Source organism: Sylvia atricapilla, chromosome 4 (genome assembly GCF_009819655.1).
Source record: "Sylvia atricapilla isolate bSylAtr1 chromosome 4, bSylAtr1.pri, whole genome shotgun sequence".
NCBI lineage: Eukaryota > Metazoa > Chordata > Aves > Passeriformes > Sylviidae > Sylvia > Sylvia atricapilla.
Window position 1 is genome coordinate 51,523,319 of NC_089143.1, and position 22,168 is coordinate 51,545,486.

Consider the following 22,168-nt stretch of genomic DNA (forward strand, 5'->3'; position numbering starts at 1 on the left):
ACTAACTTGTTCCCTAAAGATTTTTTATCCTGTCTGAGAATCAAACTGCATTACCTCTTGCATCGTATGTAGAAAATGCTTATTGAGATGAAAAATGGTCACTTCTAGACAACTGGGGTTTCATTTACTTCAATTAATTTATAACAGTAAAACTGATAACAGACAAATTTGTTCTCAATTTAGGTAATTAAAATGTATAACATCATCTTTATCCTTTTGTGTATATATATATAAACATACACAGCTTGTGCTTCTTTCACTATTTTTTCTTTCCTATAAAAATGGGTCTACATCTGAATTGAAACATGCCATTGAAAAGTGAAACTTCAGTGGCTTCCTCTGGGTAGATTCCAGTACTGACAGCAATTTATAGTCCTTCTAGATGCTTTTCAGTTTTTAATTTCAGATACTCCTTATTCTGCATTTGAGGAAATGGAGATGTGGTGATATATGTGATATTTAAGAGTTGAACTTCCAGAACCGTACAGGAATCTCTTTTTTGATGAATTAATCTCTACATAAATGCTGCAGTGTTTAGGCTCCAATTAAGAAATGCACATCTTTGTTGTAAACATAAACATTATTGATCATCCCAACTGTCTGGCCATCTTTCATCAGCACCCTCAGCACACTCCACATGGCTTCTTTATATCCAGGTTCACTACAACAAATAAGAAGCAGCTCTTGGAAGAGAAGACACATATGAAATTTCATCAATCCTACTCACAGCCTGCATCCTTATCAGGCACCTGAGTAAGACAGAAGGATCTGTTTATTCTGCATGGATTAAGGCAAGCAAAGCTAAATTACTATTTATAAGTGCCAATGCTTTACACACACCTATTGCAGCAAATAGTTTATTGATATTGGTGACTCTCCATACTCAGGTGTGTTCCCATCCACTGGGAAGGAAGCTGGTGGTTTATGTGCAACACAAAGCAAGGTTTATTATAACTATTTCCACTCCTCAACAAAATTTATATTTTGGATAATATAACAATAAAACTTGAAACCAGTCAGTGTGCATAAAACAGCAAATCAAAACTTATTTTGGAGATCTATGGCTGGACTTTTATTGTAAGAAATTCTTGAAGACTGAAGTTGATTAGAAATTCAAAAATAAACATAAATTAGCAGGCTTACAAATTTAAATCCTCCTTACAGATGTCACCTAGGTGATAAACCTTTTACATAACCTTAAAGAATATTTTTAACATCTTCCCTTAATTCTTTTTTTTTTTTTTTTTTTTTTTTTTTTTTTTTTTTTTTTTTCTAGGATAGTGTGATTAAATAATGGTTCACTTTTAAGCTTCCTAATTAAGTCAGTCACAGTCTTTTCACCCATCTAAATGAACTGCAAGTTGGGGATCAGCAAGTTAGAACCGGCCTTTTAGCATAATGCTTTCACTTTTACTAGGGCTAGTTTTAACTATACATCTAGTATTTTTGGCATTTGCAAAGGAAGCACAAATACCCCCCAAACCTTTGATCTCAAGTACAGGTGTTTGCTTTTTTACCTTATGCCATGTCTTTCTAGGCTGCTCAGGACATGGAGACTGATGTAAAGAACTCCTTTTATTTCAAATAGAGATTTTCCACTTTCCCAGGCATAAGAGGATGTGCACGAACAAAATGTACCTTTTTGAGAGTGTAGAGCAGAGACTGGATTACAGAATATGATTGGTAAGAAAATCAAAGCTACAGTTTTGTGAGAATCTTAGGGTCATCCTTACAATAAAAGAGAGAATCCCTTGCAGAAGTTTTGGTAAAAACTTCAATTGAAAACCATTACCTTTAAAGATCAGATGGTGTGAGAAGCCATGAAATTAATCTACAGTGCACCTCAGAAAAGAAGCCTTTAAAAACAAAGACATTAACCCTGACAGAGCTAAGTAATCCCACTAACAGATGAACATTTTGTCCAGACTGCAGTGCTAAAAGAAATGCTGACCCACGCTAAAGACAAAGTGGGAAAGATTTTAGAACTGTGACTGTTTCACATGCCCTCTAGATCCACAGACTACATTACATGGTTCAGTGCCAAATGGACAGATCTAGCTGGAAGCTATCAAATACCTGTGATTGCAACAATACATTTCTCAGAGACCTGCTTATCTGCAACAGATAACACAAGAATTGCTCTATTTATCTGAACTGCAGAATTTGAGGTGTTTAATATTGCTTATCTTAACTTCATACCCATAAATCCACTGTTTTATATGTCAATACTCATATTGCAACCTCCCCATTTAAAAGCCTTAATTCACACACTGCAAAACAATCCTCAGGCTTCCAAAACAGGTATAATGTGAGCAAAGTGAAGCCTTAACCCAACATTTAATGTCACTATTTCCAACTTGGTATATCATTGTAAAGGAATTACGATAATGATATTGTTGTAATATTGTAATTACTGGTTCAATTACAATGAAGTAAGCTAAGCTACACAAATCCATCATTATTCTTCATTCCAAACTTTCAAGCCACTGTTTATAATTTCAACTTTCATGATGATGTACAAGTCTTTAAGGATGTTTTCCTAAAGAAAAGAATTTGTAGCTGATAGGGGTGTTAATGACTGGAAGGTATAACATGGTAAAAAGGGTTAATTCTGTCTTATTAACCAAATGACCTCCAGACATTGTCAGTTTGGCTCAGCTGAAGTGATTGATGACTTTAGAGAAGAGGTTAGTAAATATCCCCCAAGAATTTGTGTACAGCATCCTTGCTTACACCCTTTCAAACATCTCCAGAGAGAGGCTGATTTATTGTACAGCTTCAAAAAGGACATAACAAACCCTTGATCAAGGGATGTTGTATTAGCACAGTAGTAGCAACATCAGTGCCAGTGTCACCTTTCTCCACCATACTCTTTCTATCCTGCAGTTTTAAGTGTTTTAGAAATTGTTATTCATAACTGAATATGAGTAGGAAGAAACAAGCCTGAAGAAAAGTATTGCCTGACTGCATCAAAGAAATAAATTACTTTGACTCAGAATTTTTGGATCAACTATTATTTCCCACTTGAGTTTATTCTTCAAAAATTATTGGATAGAAGTAAACTATGCCCTTTTCCAAACTCCCTCCCCCCACCCACCCCCATGTACACAAAAAACCCCAGAAATAAGATCGTGAGAGTAACAAAAAATATGTTCAGGAAATTCATGGGAGCTCAACAGGATTAGGAGAAGCTTGTCTAGGAATCTTCATCCAACATTAAGCACAGCCAATAATTTTTGTTATGTGCACTGTGGATCTGCTTTTCCCCAACACTGTAAGAAGTCTTGCAAATGCAAGACAGAGTTCTTCCTCAGAACAATCATGGTCTTTGTTCAGAAATTGCTCCCATGATGTTCCTAGAATTTTTAATCTCTATTCTAAATATATGAGTATTCTCTACCATCCAGAAACTTCTGTGTACCTTACAAAATGTCCACAGTAGAAAAGCAAATTATAAATCTCACCAGAGGCGAGTCTCAACATGTTTTGGATGAAATCAGCAGAGCTTTGCCTGATTGCATCATTCAAGGAGTGCTTGTTGACACTGAGATGTCATACTACTACCTTCAGAACCAAACCCTGGCACTAAACAAAGAGAGAAGAAAAGGACAACATGATCTAGTATAATTATATTTTGATCTACTAATAAACACTTGTGTTCTGATATCATGTACAGAGGACCTAGATATTTTCAAATCAATATAATATTATTATTTTGCATATGTTCATGTATTTATAGCCACATATGGATTCAAATTGAGGCACTGTGGTTATTTTCTGCATTTGCTTATGAAAACTTGCTTTTGTTTAATGCCATGAGATGGAAAGAGAGAGAATCAGTTCAGTTACAAAGCAAACTGCATTTTAGAAAGCCCTTGATAATTTCAAAACCTAGGACCAGCCTTTCAAGGACATATCACTAACTAGTGAGGCACAATGAGGCATTCTCATCATGAGGAAGATTTCATGGTAAAAATAGCCTTTGAGTAAGTCACACAACATTAGCAGAATAATTAGTCTTTGACAATTGTCAAGGACAATTCAGAATAATTTATTTTAGAGGCTGTTTTTTTTTTTCTTAAGTTCAGTATGTAGAGGTATACAATGACCTGTGAGGTATAGCTTTTTTTCCCCTTACATTGTAAATTAATTCACTGGTACTCTCAGTTATTAGACAGCTCAGACAAACAGAGATAGTTACAATGAGAATCCTGGAGCTCATTGTCCATGCACACAATCCAGAAAGTTTAACTATAATACACTTGAATCCTGATATATTCTCACATCTCTCCCTTTCTGTAGTAACACCTTGGTTATGTTGGGAGGGGCTGTAGACTTGCTTACCAAAAACTCTCTGAATATGCTATCTATATTAAATATTTATTAAAGGAGCATCACACAGACTGCATAAAATCTGAAGGTTAAACTACAGCTCACTGCTGAACTTCCAGACACTTTAAGCAGAAACGTTACTTTGAGTATTAGATATTATTCCATCCGGGAATATAAAGAAATAGCAGATGCTCTCCAGTACTTGAGAGCAGTATTCTTGTTGAGATCATTTACTACAAAATCAGGCATCCTCTTGTGCTGAAAGTCATGGAAAGGCTTTCCTTACCTTCCTGAATCAGGACCTTAATAATGATGAAAATACACAAGCTCCCACAACACAAAGGACGTCGATCCCTTCTGCCAAGGACATTCCAGAGTCTAGTCTGGTCTCTCTGGGTTTCTCATGTTTTTCCCTGAAGGAAAAGATAATGCACAGGTACAGTATTTCTGTTGGCACCATCAATAGGGTTGAGTCTGCCAGCCCTTACACTTTACTTTGGGACAACTTCGAGAATAATTGATGAGAATTTAGATGGAAAAATGTCCTTGTCTCAAAAAATTACTGTCTCATGAGAAAGAATGCAGCCACTTTTCTCCAACACATTCCTTGTATCCTGGCACTCCACTGGAAAAGGTCAATGCCACATGCTCTTTTTCATTCCATGTTTTCCTAGATTTTAGAAAAGATAACTTAGAGTGTCCCCCCACACTCTCAAAGTTACTCTCAGAGGTCACCATTTCACACAGGTAAACTGTTGGGAAAGGGGTCTTGGTCCCTTGCAAGAAGAAGTGGCCAGGAATTTCCAGCAGTCTGCTGATTGCTAGTTCCTGTACCACAGTACAAGCAAACTCCTGGTATTTTCCCTGTGGATCTGTCTTAAGCAGACCAGTTTCCAGCAGCATAAATCTGTCTTTTTACCCCTCTAGCTCTGAACTGTGGTATGTGCAGAGCTAGGAGTATCTGGGTCACAGATTTTATACCACAGCATGCCAGAGGGACTTGTTATTTCACTTGTTTGCTCTCCATGGCAGCCTGATGCAACTTGGCATGCAAAAATATGTGCAATATCACACTGGCCAGGAATGAAACACACATCACCCTTGGGTGAATCTGAAAGCCAAGGTTTTTCTGATTAAGTGCATCAGGCAATGTTTGCCCCTCATTTGCACCAGCTAAACTCCGTGCTGCTCACCAGAATTGAGTTTGGATATGTGTAGGAGAGTGTAGGTAAGAGGACAAATTGAGACTTAGGATAAAATTTATCTGTTTATCAGGATCAAGATTTCCTCAGGAAACTGGGAATTCTTCTCACACATTTAAATTATGATAATCTCCAGGGCTCATACTAAAATTATTCTTAGGCAGTGCAAATTAGCTACAGATTTGGAAGATAATGAATCAGTGTTTTGAGCTGTTGCATCTGTGTTTTTCCCGTTGAGTTGATGGGTACTGGTTTTTGCAGCATTATGACCTATTTTTTTGTTACATCAGCCACTATTATGAGTCTGGACAGCAGCTAATATTTTTTTTTTTTTACAATGCATAAAGCTTTCAAAGCTCTACTGCTACAACTAATGAGCAATTTCTTAGAATAAAAGACCAGGAAGTTAAAATCATGTCCTCTCTCAGAAATTATTAAGAATTATACATCTTATTAATCTTAATTCCCTCTAATAAGTTGTGAGTTTAACAAATTCAGGAGGACCATGGATACTTGTATAATTCTTTTCATATATCTTTATATTAAATCTTTTACAATTTTTTGTGATAAAAGTATATGTTAAAACATAAGAGAAAGAACACCTCTGACAACAGGAAATGGTCATGTTCTGAAGATGTATTTAGTTTAGGTGCATATTATTGTGGCCAGCATTAAACTGGACTAATCTTTACTCTCTAATATTATACATCTCTATACAATTTTCAGTTTCTAAAAACGTATGCTGGGATGCTTATTTTGGCTTTGGAGAGTCCATGAATAAGCCATGTGTAAGAATGCAATAAAAGCTTTAACCTTAAACTGGATATTTTTCAAGAAAAGCTTTGAGTTTCTTCCTGAGTTATGTAAAAGCTTCTCCACTGCCACTCAGCTAGGAAAGTTTTCACTTATTTTTGGACACACCACAGTCTGCTGGCTTCTCCAGTCATGTGCTGATATTTGCAACACCAGCATAACGTGTAGCTTTGTGCACTGCAGAGAAAAATGCCTGTGCAATTCTACTCTTACTTCATTTTCTTTTGTGAAAAATGGAGTTGCTTTCAGAATCATGAGATGCAGAAGTCGCAACATAAGACAGATAAAATAGGCCAAATTATCATAATTTCCAAGCACAGAGCCTCCATCTCATCTATGGCATGACAGATAACACAAGATTCCTGGTTCCAAACCCAAACAGCTGTGACACAGCTTTCTTTCCCAGGATGTGATGAAAAATTACTAGAAGGACAAAGTATCATCTTCTCACTTTGCTTTAGCCTTCGAAGTGTTACTTTCATTTTGTTTCTTCCTATTTGCTTTCTTGTCATGGTTTCCCCTCATACATCATTCCACTCTGTTTAGACTCTCTTCACGTTTTAGCTGTTATCAATTTCATCTCTCCCAGAAAAGCTACAAGGCAATCCCTCTTCATATCTTTGTTCCTGCCTTGTTCAGGAAAGCACACACCAGTGAGATGAGTGTGAGCTGGCCATATCACACAGAATGCAGCACAACCTCCACACCAGCAAGCACTCACCAACCAGGCTTCCCCTTGTCCACTTTTCATCCAGACAGGACAGTTCAACAGAGAGCGTTGGACCGATGACATTCAATATCAGCAGTTCCTCTCTGTAGAGTTGAGCGTAAATATAGCAGTTCACCTGTCTTCTCAATAAATGGAGCTTCTAAAGAATATTTGAGTACCGATCATCTACTCCACTTAAGGTTCTTGAAGCTTAGAGAGATAAACTGAAGGAAGGACATGTCTCTGTTCAGTGCCAAAGTCCAAACTAAGGCTGGTGTCCTGGTTTGGAGTAAATTAGGGAAGAACCTCCAAAAGGAGTCCCCTAAACCAAACCTCCACCACCCCTTCCTCCCCCCAGCCCTGGGTTCGGGAAGGAAAATACCTCGGAGGAAAGTGGAAAAACCGGTTTATTGACAAAAATACACTCCCCAACACCGAATAGTGGGAAAAGACGGGTTACTGTGATGAGGAGGGTGCTGACGCGTCTGTTGCAAGCCCCGGGACTTCTCCAACTTCTCAGGTCAGGTCAGGTCCGGAGCCGGTTCAAACCTTGGCGGGGTGGGGGAAAGGGGGGGGGGGGGCAGAAAGGAAGGAGGGAAAAAAAAAACCAAACAGAAGCAGCGGGGGGGAAGAAAAACGGTGGCACGGGCAGCCGGAGAGCAGAGCGAAGCAAAGCGAAGCGAAGAAGGCAAAAGCCGCCGAGCTAGCTGAAGCAAGAGCTGAAACAGCCAAGCAAGAAAAAAGAGAGAAGGAACTGCAGGCTCCCGCTCAAGAGGGCGGGGTTCAGCTGCGAGACACAACAACATATCCAAGATATGGGATGGATATATGGGATAGGAGGCAGCTCAACCCAGAACAGCTGGTGAAGGAAATCTGGGATTTCTTAATCCTGCACTTAGTAAGAAACATGAAAAATATTTTCCACTCAAAACTTCTTTCAGTCAAGAGTTCTTTTTATGATATATGCATATAGTTGTTTCCATTCAGATATAAAGTATAGGAAGAAACGTATTTTTATATTCACAATTTTCAAAAGTAATATGAAGACAAAAAGCTTAAAAGATAAAAAATTTGGACCTGCAAAACTCTAAACTTTTTCAAAGAAAACATATTTTCCTTTCGAAAAACACAGAGCAAGAATTTAATTTTCCCTAAAGCAAGGAAACAGGACTACAATATTCTCTTAAAGCTTTTGCAATACCAGGACCACTGCAAATAGAACAACAGTGGAATATATGACCTGACTTCTGATTCTCTCAATAGCGTATTAACCTTTCTCTGACATCTAATGCACCTTTCTTATTTTCATTTTCAACTAAGGAAAGACTTGAGCTGAAGCAGTGGTCAGGCATGGGAACAGGCTGCCTGGGGAAGCAGATGGGTCACCATCCTTGGAGTTATTTAAAAGCCATGCAGAAGTGGCACTCAGGGACGTGGTTTAATGGTGGACAATGATCTTAGAAGACTTTTCCAACTGAAATGATTCTGCAATTCTATGATACTGCCTTCTTCAGAACACAGCTGAATCATCAGCAACTGTTGTCAAATATTTCCCTTCCAGTAACTAAGCTGAACTGTTGTGGTACTTACTGCTTTGAGGATTTGGAGGAAGAGAGGACAGCAGATTATTTTTTCTTGTTTTTAAGTGGTATGCTGCTGGTGCAAGAGGTGAGGACAGACCATGGGATGTGGGAGATGATAAAACTGGTACTGCTGCCAAACACTTTGCACTACCACATCTGGGCCCTTAGGATATCGTCCTGAGTGTGAGGCCCCAGTTTTCAAGCAAGCCATTAAAAATGTGCATGTGAGAAGGCAAAAGAGAAGAATCTAGAGTTAGTATTTTTCTTTAGCGAGGAAGACTAATAAGTACTGAAAGGAAAATAACGTTTTGACTGTTTTGCATTTTATATGGTTGTATTTTATTTTATTTTAGGTTTCTACTTCATGTACTTGTATATAGAAAAACCTCACAAACAACCAAATTACCCAAAGCATAGAACATTTAAAAGAATCCCTTGAAACTTAAGACTTAGGTTCTGCCCACATATTAAAAAAGCAAATTAAAATCAATACGGAAATATATAGAATAAAAACAAAAATAAAATAAGCTGAATGGCCAAAATGAATGATGCCCTAGGGGTTAGAAGTTTGAAAATGAAATACCAAATATTTCTAAATTACTCTAATCTTCTAGATGCAAAGAATTCTCCCGGTATTTTCATTAATGAAGCATTTCAGAGGGTAAATGTTCAGGTTGCTATGGTTAAAATGCAATTTCAGGTTGATGATTAGGTGGCTTGTTTTTGTACCTGGCAGGGGCACTGGGAGTCATGTTTATATTTGAAGTTACAGTTTTTGTAGAGCACTTTGTTATAAAGTAAACAGCCTTACTGTGATTTGAACAATAAAAATCTGTTTGGTTTTGGGCTTTTTTTAAAAGATTATTTTCATACTTTAGCAGTACAAAGAGAAATAAATGTTCAGTCTATTCAGCTGCAACACACGAGTCATCACACAAATTACTATCTGCCTGAAAGCTCTCTGTAAAATACCTGTGGAATAAATATCACATTCATTCTCATAAGTGTACAGAAGGGTCTTCTCAAAAGAAAGATGGGAACTTGGGGAAAATTTGCAATACCTCAAAAGACAACATGGTAGCACTAGCCAAAGACAAATACTAATGCCAGAGTTTTCAATTACTTCACTTGCAAATTTTTAGGTTCATTTACTTCCACCTGGAGGATGAGCCAGTATTTAGAAACTAAAACATTTATATATTTCACCACTAAACAGAACCAATACAACTGGTCAAAAAATGTAGACTGTTAACATATAAAAAATGTTTGAAGGAATAAGAGGGTCTTAATGAATTTGTTGAGATGACTATGCCATGTGCAACTTGCAGTACAATGAACACCTAATTTTGAAAATAGCATTGTTATGAGTAATGTTGCAACAGTCACTTCCAGGTATTGACTACAACATGTTGGCTATTTCATATTCTAGCATATTGCCTCCTATCATTAAAAGTAAACATTTTCCTTACTAAATTGAAACATGTGACATTAAAATGACAAAACTCGCTGTTTAAAACCTGAACTTTTTCAAACAAGCAAAATGTTTGGATTTCTTCTTATTTCAATCCAGCACAGTGCATGAGAGGCTAGAAATTTTTTTTTTCGATTTTATTACTTAGCAGCTTATTAATGAACATTCTTGGTTTTGAAATAAAGTATGGAGATATGGTGCAGCTGGGCATTGAACTTTTACCTGGACTAGGCTGCTGTAAGCAGCAGCATATTCTTAGAGATGTGTTGAATAAAAAATAATAGGAGAAAAAGAAATCTAGCTTTCTGGCTTGCATGGTCATTGGATACAAACTGTGACCAATCCTCATCCTTCTTATTATCGTGTGAAGTCTGGTATATTGTTAGACCTTCATAATACAGAAAAAAGTACATAAAAAAGCAGGGACTACCTAAAGTACACTGAAATGTGTTTATGTTGGACACTAGGCACATACCAAAACATCTTCCTCTGTTTCCAAGTCCTGTATTTCCTTTACTTAAAACTATCCATTATTTCCCTATCTGCAGGAGTTCTATGTAAATGTTTATGGAGATTAAATTATTTTTTTCCCATAGTGATAAATCCTTCAGCTTACCTCAAGATGTTGGTTATATATTTGCTACTTACAAACCCTGGCATTTATAGAACATAACCCAGAATATAAATATTTGTACCAGGGGTCATGGCTCATATTCTGTCCTTAAACATTTTTAAACTTAATGGCTTAGGCAAATACAAGAATTACCTAGACCAAGACAGTATATGGTGACTTTTCAATACTATTTATGGAGCTCAACATGGAGATGTTTTCAATAATATTTATGGAGCTCAACATGGAGAACATTAATACAGTCTCCTTTCTAGCATTCTAGCAATAGTTTTTACAGAATTAGACAAGATTACAAAAAGTGTCTAGCCGTATGCTAGCAAAAAAGCCCACTTGAAAAACACTTCCCTGTCCTTCCACTAAATGGCTCAAAGATATTGTCTATTTTTACTACAACCAGAATCTTGACTGATACCTGATGTTAAAAAAACAACAATAAAAAAGAGAGTGCTTTGTTTCTTATTTATAAAAAAATATATGTATGTACATGTGCATGTATAATATAAACTTAATGCCTAAAATTAATAGGCCACGTATAGTTTCTTACAATAAAACCAGAAGAAATTACCATTTCCCCCTTTATCCACTTGAGAAATATGCATCTTTTCTGATAGAGTTCCCGCCAGAAAGAAAAATCATGTTTGATTTTTCATGCTCAGGATTTCCAAACTGCAGTTCCTTGCTGAGACAGACAGACACCCACTACCGTTTGTGAGGAAGGTATCAGGAGTGACCATGGAAAGAACCCAGAGCAATCCCCAAAACCTTCACCACTGTCTGGTCCAGATACAAACACATCAACTAGTTCAGATAAGAGAGTTTTGCTTAATTCGCTGGCAATAACATAATTGTACATTCAACCCCATCACTCTTTTATCTTTACCCTTTATCAAGAGCTGTGAGTTGCATCTGCACTAAGTGTTTCATGGATCTCAAATGCCACAAGTCTCAGATCAAGCAGGAAGACGGAGCAGTTTCCATCCAAGCATTAGTTACACACATGCAGTGGTTACTGAACACAGACATTTTTTTTCTCTTTAGTTATGGGTTGCCTCATTTCAGTACAGATACAGTTCACAATTTATTACCCTCCATGTAAAGTGCTGTGGATTGAGTTGCCTTAACTTAAAAAAATCCCAGACAGTGCAAACAGAGGAGAGTGATAAACTGAATGTCAGTGGTTAAATCAATAATTTATATAAAAAAGTTAGAGGTGAACTGCAAATCTTTTTATGTATTCCCCAAACTTCAGCAGCAGATGTTGAGCTGGAAGAGAAAGTTGGGCATTCAGCACAAATGAAATCTAAGCCCTACTGGTTTTTAGGTCCCACCACATCCATTCTGTTAAACTTCCTGCCACAAGTTCTTCAGTGATGCCCCTCTATACATTAAAGTGTTATTATTAACTCAGTAGCGACACCAACCTGAAGCATAAAAGTGACCCTTAGTAGTAGGGAGGTCATATAAGTGACAGTTTTTAATATTTAAAAAGGCTTAGAATACATTTTTATACACTCATAAGATTGAAGACATAATGTTTAAATTTAAAACTTTACTTACAACTGGAGATACAGAAAGTTTTTTAAATATATATTTTTATAGTTGACATAATAAAATGTCATTAGAAGAGAAACTGATGATAAACATAATTTATTTCAGTACTTGAAGGAGTCATGAATATTCTCAAAATACTATTGTAATATTCTTATTCTCTATTGCACCTAAAGTAATTGTATGTGTATAGTCATTCTTTATTAAGTTTGTAGCAAATCATAAAATTCTATATGCATATGTGTATTCTCTGATTAAGTTTGAAACATTCATCATGAGAGTTAAAAACTATCCTTAGAATATCATGCACCCCATAATAAGCAGGCAGTGTGATTACTTGTCCAAGAAGAGTCTAAGTGAGAGTTCCACAACCATACTCTTAATTTTCCCATTTTGAGTTTATATTCCACCTTCATTCCATGATCTCCTCTAAGAATAAATTTCTTTTAAACTAGGAACTCGGATGTCCAACCCTCCCCAGAAATCATCTGAGAATTAATCACAGCTAAGAGACAGTTTAAAGGAGCTGTAACTGTGAAATAACAATATTTGGTATTTAATTGACCCTTGACAGTAAGACTTTGTTAAAGCTGACTCCATAAAAAGCTGTTTTCAAAGGACCATGGAAAGCAGATGGATTCTGGGAAGGAATTAAGTGTCTGCTGGTAGGGGGGTGATGGTTTGCTTCATTAATAAAATGTGAACAGCAGGAGGACACTAATGAATAGGCACCCTAGAACTGGCATACCAAATTTATTTCATCAGGCGTGCACATTCACACACTCTCAAAATGAAAAAGCCCCTCACCTACCCACCAGAGTTTCACTACACTGAAAAGCTGAGAAGTCTACAAAGGGATTCTTCTAATAACAATGTAAATGTTGACTGCATGATAACTGTGAAAACCCTGGAAAGACCTCTGAATGCTAGGCAGCTTTCCCCAACAGGTGGTCCAGCTTTCATGTTGTGTTTGTTCTCAGGCTTTAGCTTTCCCAAAATTATCTTTCAATATACTGATAGCTTGTGGAGTATAAGAGACATTTTGCTATTTTCCTATGAGCATTCATAACTTTTGATGGAATGTGACAACAGCACAGAAGGAAACTGCAGCAAATTTGGATCCCTATTCCATGCAGCAGTTACTTAGGTATCCAGCCTCAAAGACTGTGCTGCTCTCCATCCCTCTTAAGTAGAAAAATTTCTGGCCATGACTGAAGATCTCTGACTCGATGAAATACTCAGACATAATGATGGTTGTATACGACAGATCTTTATGGTGGATTGTAAAGCCCAAGAAAAAGTTTTATTTAATTAGCCTGTACAAGGCTTAGATGTATGGATCACACCATACACTTTCAGAAGGGAGTATAGAAATTAGCGTTCACACATGACAAAATGCCTGAGAAGCCCTTATGGAGATAACATATAGGAGGGATTCACTGACCACCAGTGGTGAGGACAGCAGCAAAATGAGTGATGCAGTTTGTTTTTAACAGACATTAAGGAATATATTTAGTATTGGAGATCTATGTCCAATTAAGTGTCACTTAGATTAACCCTTTGCTTTGCTATACAGTTGTTTCTTGAGGGCTTAGCATCTCCAACACAAATCAAACCCCATCTCCACCAATTATGAGATCTCAGGGGTTAATTTATCATATAAGTTGGGACACTGTGGTCCAACCTTGTAAATAAATGGTAGGTTTTCTTAGCTACAACATCGTACTCCTGAAGAGTCAATTTGGCCCCTCAATAGTTAGCACAAAGTTTCTACCTCAGGAGTTGAACACAGTAGGAAAAGATTGCCCAGTCTCTTGGTGGAATGAAAAGACACTGGAAAACCCTCTGGGTTCTGCTTCCACATCAGAAGGAGGTTCCAAGAACCTTGCTCTTGGAATTGACATTGCCAGACAAATGCTGAAGGCATAAACAGGTAATCGGTCCTTTTTGTGCCACTGTGCCACTTTTTGTGCCACATGGCTTTCTCACTGCTTCCTCATAAAACTCCTATGGGACAAATTCTAGTGTCATCTGAGTGCTGTGAGAACCACCTTTTGTTCTATGAATGAATGAATGAATGTATTAATAAGAGAGATGTGAAATTAGTCAACAAATCTCTGGGTTTGCTATGAAAAGGCAACAACCAAAAAGGAACTACCTATCTAAACACAGTAAGGAAAGGTCATGAATGTTCTGAGTCGGTTTGTGTTTTCTAATTTTTTGGGTTGGTTTGGTTTGTGTTTTTTTCTGTGTACCTACATGCTTTACTGGTAGCTTTTAAAAAAAATTTTAATAGACTACTCTAATATTAGTTATATTAGATCTTATTTTCTCTCAGCATTGTTTATGTGCTTCATAATATCAGATATCCCAGTGCAAGGTGCAAAGAAAGATGTTTATTGTAGGTTTTTTTAAGCAGTTTCCTTTCAGAAATCTTACATTTTAAGGAATTGAACAATTCCTCCCATCCAAAATGCTTGTGGTATAAGGACTCAAATCTGGGAATTTAAAATATTTTGATTTCAGAGGCATAGTTTAGAGAATATATTTTCATGGAGTACCAAGCATATTTCTGCTTCTTCTGCAGAACTCATGGTAATGAGCATGGTCAGCTGCTCCCTGCTAAAAGCCAGAAGAGGGGTAAAGGAGCAGCTAAGCCACTCATTTTTACATTTATGAACAGTTTATTGACATATTTTGCAGTTTTCACACAGCTCTGTTAATGCGCCTAAAAAATCATTGCTTTCTCCAATAGGAAAAAAGATATTTTCCTTGGAGTTTGGAAGTTGAAGCAGTCATAAAACATGTATTTTCTCTAGAAGTAATACCATTTCCAAAAGGAGGCCTGAGAAAAAGCCAGAAAAAGGATTGCTGTAATTTAAAACTAAAAGCCAAAAGGTGCTAAGAGTTAAAGCATCAAAAGGAAATTATTCTTCAAAGTACAAAGAAATGGCATTTTTTTCTCTGTAAATTATTTGAAGCAAAATACCACAGCAATCTTCTTATGTGAAATTCAATGTAATATTTTAACACCACTTTATTAACTTGAGCACCCTTTGCTCTCCTGCTCATCATGGAAGATGAATGGTGAGGATGTAGAAAATGAACGTGCCCTGTGTATCCCAACCTTGCTTTGTCCAGTCCTTGTCTGAGGCAGGATGCCTTCTGAGGCAGGATGGACTGTCACCTTTGAGGCCATGGAGAAGGGAGCTAGCCTTGCACACACTCTCTGCTCTCTGTAGTGGCACGTGTGGATTAGAGGACATCAGGTGCAGTAAATGGCTTGTGGCTCTACTGCTAATACAACCATTATTAATGTCTTCCAAAGTATTTAGTTCAACTAAAAACCTATTACTTGGATCTGGTAAATACTTTTTCCCAAAATTAAAAAGGAAGAGCTTTAAAAGAGTCTGGGAACAGCTTTAAAAATTGCTGATCATTACATAACGGCTGTAATCCCATATTTTTCTCCTCTCTTTCTCTCTCTTTAAAAGTCTTGTGTTTGATTTTATACCAAAGATTCCCATTTGCATAAGAAGAGAAAAAAAAAATCAGAATTGTCTTTAGAAACATAATTTTGTGTTTTCTTCTTCCCTCATTTGTCACATGAAAAAATGCAGATAGATGAGCTTAGAATTGTGTTTGCTAAAAAATTCATCTCTTACATTCTAGAAAAAAAAATAGAAATGATTACTTGACAGAGAAAAGGATTCTCATGGTTTAGATTAGCAAGCTCTAAATTGAAATAGAAGAACATTCAGTATACAAAAAGAACACAGTAAATGTTAAGTGCAGAATAATTACACTTAAGGTATTTAAATAAAATTATACAGTTTAGATGTACATATGTAAAATACTAAAAAATTATTTCACTTGGAATGTATATTAATGTATGGGATATTAATGCAGTTTCAACTCCACTTGATAAGAAAGAAGTAGTTTCCTTGGATACATACAGTCCCAAATCCTGTCAAAATCGAACTTTTGGAAGATATTTATAGATCTAGAGTGAATGTGTACATGAGTGTTTTAGAGAGTTCATAGTAATGATCTGAAATATTGCCCATTGCCTCTGATCTTTCCACTGATTTCCTCTGAGAAAACTCGGGCTCCAGCTTCTCCACATGGCCCCATTAGGCAGCTGTACACAGAAATAAAATTCCTCTTCCTCTTCTCCAAGCTGAAGGACCCCAGCTCACAGGGACCCCCCATACACCTCATGCTGCAGTGGCCCCACACAAGCCTCACCCTGGTATACCTCTACTTATCTTGTACTGGTGAGCCCGCACTGCATCCAGACCAGAGAGGGAGGATCCTCTCCCTCAGCCTTCCTAATACATCCCAGAATGCCTTTGACCTTCTCTGCTGCAAGGGCATGGTGATGATTCCCCTTCAACTTGCTTTTCACAAGGACAGCCCTGGGTTTTTTGCTGTTTTTGTTAGCTGGTTTTTTGTTTGGTTTTTTTTTTTTTTCTGCCAAGCTGCTTTCCAGCTGTTTGGCCCTCCACCTGTCTGAAAATGGGGTGCCTCATCAAATCTATAAGACTTGGCATCTGGATCTGCCATACTCCTGTCAGCCCACTTTCTCATCATTGTTCAGCTGCTTTGAGTAGCAGCCCTGCTTTCTATTGTGCAACCATCCCACAATCTGAAATCACCTGAAAATCTCCTGGGATATTCCCTCCTGTTTTTTAGGTTGTTAATAAAGACATGACATGCTCCTGTCCCCAGTATGAGATCCTGAGGCATGACACTGATAACTGGCTACCAGGTGAACTTAGCACCACTGACCACAGCCCCCTGGTTGGGTCAATTTTTCAGGTATTTTGTCACCCACCTTGACTGGAAGTTGCTTCATGTTACCAAAAATATGTTTAAGTTTAACAACTAGCAAAGATTTTTCCCTTTAAAGTGGCAAAGATTTTTAAATTGACTCTGATCATTCTCCAAATCCCCCAAATCACCATACCCCTGTTCCTGTGATAAAATCCAAACATGATGCACTGAAATCCCTAAGGATTCCTCATGACTGACAGAGAGTCTTAATGATGATAAGGTTCTTCAGGATCATTTGAAATAGATGCTACTATCTAAATATAAATGTACTATCATTATTTCAATGGGCAATCACTGAAGTAAACAGCAACATTTCTATCAATGTGAAGAGCTCCACTGCAGACAGGTGCACATATATTTGCATGTATCTGGAGCACCAGGCACTGGCACACTGTTTGGATTCAATGGAAAGCCAGAAACGGAGGATTTTCAGCGTGCAGTTTTCAAACACTTCAAACTGTGTCATGCCTTGAGAAAACATAAGGACACTTTTGTTCTTGCTGCAGGATGAAGAAAGAAAATAAGCTACTTCTGAGTTACCCATTCAAAGAAACAAACTAAAATGGTTTTATAATCTGAAAACATCTTTCTATCTAGATATGGCTATTTTCAAAACAGAATTATGTTTATTAAAAGCCTTCAGTATATCTGACAGTTAAATGTACCAGTAAACAGGAAGGTTTTCAGGTTTAGGTTTCTACAAGCATGTGCTTTTTCTTAAAAAAAAAAAATAGACAAGATAAAAGGAACAAAGGAGATGGGTTGGAAAACCAAGAAAACAGCAGTTTGTTTCAGGTCGACCTGTTCCAGATTATAACTTCCTGGTATAAGCATTCCAAAAGCCAAACAGATGGGCATGAAGAGAAATACTCATGGAAATAAATAAACAGATCAGTAGTCTTGTAGTAGAAATTTAGTGAAGATGGAAAATAATCAGAGATATTTCCAAAATCTCCCAGCTGTAATTCCAGTAAAACTCTCCAAATTCCAAGCACTCATACTGGAAGACCTGATTTTACAAAGCAATTCCTAGCAGAAGTTGCTGCTGTTTTAAGTTCCTTCACACACACTCAGTTCTCCTCCTTCCCAGGGAGAGAAAGAAGGAGTTTGGAATGATTCTTAGACCTGAGATTTATAAAGAGTAAAAATTTCAAATTTCTGGAGCAAACATGAATTCTCTTTTGCTTGGGTAGTTTTTTCCCCTACAATCCCAAAGCAAGTATCGGGGATCTAGTAGAGAATTACCTTTCTTATGATATTCCTGCTGGTAGGTGAAACTGCACTCTGTCATAAATTGCAAATATGCAACGAAGCTCCTAATTTATTTGCATTTATGTTCAGCCCTTAAGGGATTTACTGATACCAAATGCTATAAAACACACCATCATTGTCTCTGAAAAAAATTCCTGCCTTGCCTGCAGTGATAAAAGACAAGACTACCATCCCCTAATTACATAAATTATTTCCCAGGTGGATCATAGCAGATTCTACCTTCAGAACATAGATCATATTACTTTCATATTAAAGAGCATATAATTTTTAATAAATAAATCCATATGTGAATATTGATCTTTCATTATGAACAGCCATGGGAAAAAAGTCATAGAGATGTATATTGTGAATTTTTACAATGGATTAATATGAAACTTCAACAATATGCAGTGATTTGTTCTAAAACATGGATAAAATTAATCAGCACAATGACAATAAGAAGCAAGATGCCAAGTTTTCAAAAGAGTAAATACAAACAGTTTGTTTAAAATAAAAAGCTGTTGCCTTCATGTCAAAATTTTTGAGGTTAGCTTTCTTCTCTTCTATAAAGAGAAGAAAAGTTTCAATTCAAATTACTTTTACATCAAAATCTAATTTAATACAGTTAATATACCTTCTGGTAAGTTTTGGATATGACATATATGTTTTATGCCTTAATGTGGTAAAAATACTAAGGACAAATAAAAAAATTAGCCTAAATTAATCTGACCATTAAATTAAGAAACCCCCCCCACCAAACCCTATCAGAACTTCTTGTTTTATGAAAAATGTCTATCAACTGAAAAAACTATCAACTTTCTCTTCCAATCTAGAACATATTATTTAGATGTTAGAATTCCTGATAAAGTGGAAATTCTATTCTGAATTTATGGTACTGTTACGCCCCAGTCACTCAAACCTCAGACTAAACCAAGGTACTTTTGCTCTGGGTAATCCAAACCAAATATTCTCAAGAGGTAAAAACACACAAAAGTTTGCTACTTAGCTCACTGAACACAGAAAACCTTCAAGCCGTTCAATGTTACATTCTGTGAGAAGAGAGTCAGAAGAAGGAGGTAGGGAGAAAAACAAAAAGACAGGAAATATACAGAAAGACAAACAGCTATCAGCTCCTAGGTTGTAGTGATAAAGGTCCAAGACGACGGTAGGGTTAAAGAAGAACACGCTTGCCTTGAGGTGACCCTTCTTAAACCCTTTTGGCCCATCCTGGGCCTTCCTCCCAGGTAGGACTTTGGTGTCTGGGCCAGTCAGGGGTGAGTTAGATGACACTGAGGGGCTGCCACCAGTGTGCCATGGTTGACAGACACTGTGGGGCTGGGCAGGGTGTTGGGGCAGGGCACCACCTCACCAGAGCAATGCCTGACCCACCCCTGACCACACATTCCAAGCCTCTGTCTTGAAGAAGATCACCTTTTCCAGTCTACAACAGGCACTTAAAAAACAAGAGTCAGTACAGCTTACTCAGCACAAACATGTGGCATGGTAGAAATTTTGTTCTTCCTTGCTGCTGGTTTCATTGCACAGCTATGAAATTTTACCTCATCTTGCAAAGATGGCAAGATTGAATCAAAACGATGCTTTTCTGACAAAGCTGCCATAAAATTCTATACAGTTACCAAAGAAATTACTTTCCCACTTGAAATCATCATCAGAAAAAGGAAGAAAAAAAAGTGTTTGAAAAGATGAATTGCATCAAATCTGTGGAAAATGGCCATGTTACACTCTGCTCAGAGATTTGCATAGATTCTATGCTGTGGTATCTGGCCTGGATACTTGAGAGGGGAAATCTGTGTGGGGCTGTTATTATGTGCAGTGTGTGTTTTGTTCTGGGACAGCTGCAGGTCCTTTATGTCAGATCTGCTGCACCTCTTGATGAGATTGATGGTTGCCTAAATAGCACACTGAACATAAGGACTCATATTTTTTGTCTTTCATATTCCAGTAAATAAATAAAACCCACCAATCATAACACAAACCCTGAACCTAGCTGAAAGAACATGAATGGGAAAACATTAATTGATTGACTGGGGGAAGGATCAGGTCTCAACAGAGCCAACTGGTGCAGTCCCAGATAGGATACTAAATAAAACACCTGCACAGAGCTTATTTCAGCATATCTCTGCTAGTGAAGACTTAACCTCAGTTTTCATGGTCATTTGGGCTTCGAAAGAAGTAATAAAATTGGATGTCCAGATGCAATTAGGAAAAAATAACCCATCATACTTAATATTCCCATTATTCTTTTGATTAGAAGATGTGCCTTAATATTCCTTTTTACACAATTAAATGCTTCAGCTCACTATACATTATAAACACTCCATAGTAGATTAAAATTATTATAGCTATTAGGACTTTAAAGAGCATTATGCAAATTTTCTTTTTACTATAAAACTATTTCATACAACTAAAATCTAGGAAAGATGAGATTAGTTTAGGGAAAGTATATAATTTTAAAATCATTTTTGCATGTGGCATGTAGTACAATATATATTCTATTCCTAGTTCAGATGTCAATGTTTTATTCAAGGCCAAGATGACTGCAGTTAACAAGCATCAAGCAGTATTTTTTAAGACAGACTGAGAAAAACTTATTTTAAAATCCTGACTACTCCTAATTAATCAAGAAAACAATAAATGCAGCTACATGTGGCAAAACATACAATTTTGCTACTAATTCTCAGTGCACAATTAGATAAAGTTATTTACTTGTTTCAAAAGGCCAGCAAATACAATGTCCCTCTTTTTGCAGTGCCAATTATTTTATGCACATATATCCCACTGATTTAAGGTGCTCAGAAGCCCTTTCAAAAAAAAAAATGCATCCAAGGCCCCCTAAAAGCTCGTCTTTAAGGAGTCACGAAGCCCTTGCCAACAGGAAAATCTACATCAAAACTTGTGCTATGGTCAGAAAATCAATGAAATAAATTTAGGGGGGCCTAAAATCAGATGAAGGGCACCACTGTTATCTCATTAACCAGAAATGAGTCACCTGCATTGACCTAATAATTATTTGTTTACATTGAGTGGAACTTTTTAATGTGAGCTATTAGCTCCAGCACAACAACTCTGAAAATAATACTTGTATTGCATTAACTATGTTAAAAGCATTTTCCCCTCTCACTAGGTAGTTGTTTGGTCAAGCACAGAAGTTATTCTTGCTGTAATAAATAGGCATTACCACTTCCAAGAGATAGTCATATTCCTTGTGTTGGCTTTGTGTTGTCATTTCTGAACTCCACTCTGCAATTTGGCTGGCCATTTGCCCTGACTAAATGTGCATAAAACTAGCCTCAAAAACTGAAGTTTATCATGAGTTTTACTGTAATTACATTCAGTTTGATTTTCTTCCCTTTAGTCACCCATGTCTTTGTAAATCTCATTTTCCAGAAACTTAAACAGTACATTTTGGTTTCATAATTAATTTTTTTCTGCATTGTCACAACGTTTGGTGTTTTTTTAATACCTGTATAATGTCTGTGTGCTTACTCTGTAGAGGCATGATCATCCTTAAATGAAGACAGTGGAAAATTCCTGCCATGTCCTGGAGATTCACAAGCTCTACTTGGAGCCAGGCAACTGGGTGCCTGCTCAAGGACACCACTAGCATTAGTCAGGCAAGTAGCCTAGCAACAGGAAAGTAGTAAGATGAGTATCTGCATCTTTAGGGAATCTACAACATGCTTTTTACATTTTGAAACACTTCATAAAGCCAATTTGCCCTTCTGTCGGAGATCATAAAGGGCATTGTAAGTAATTCTGATTGAACGAATG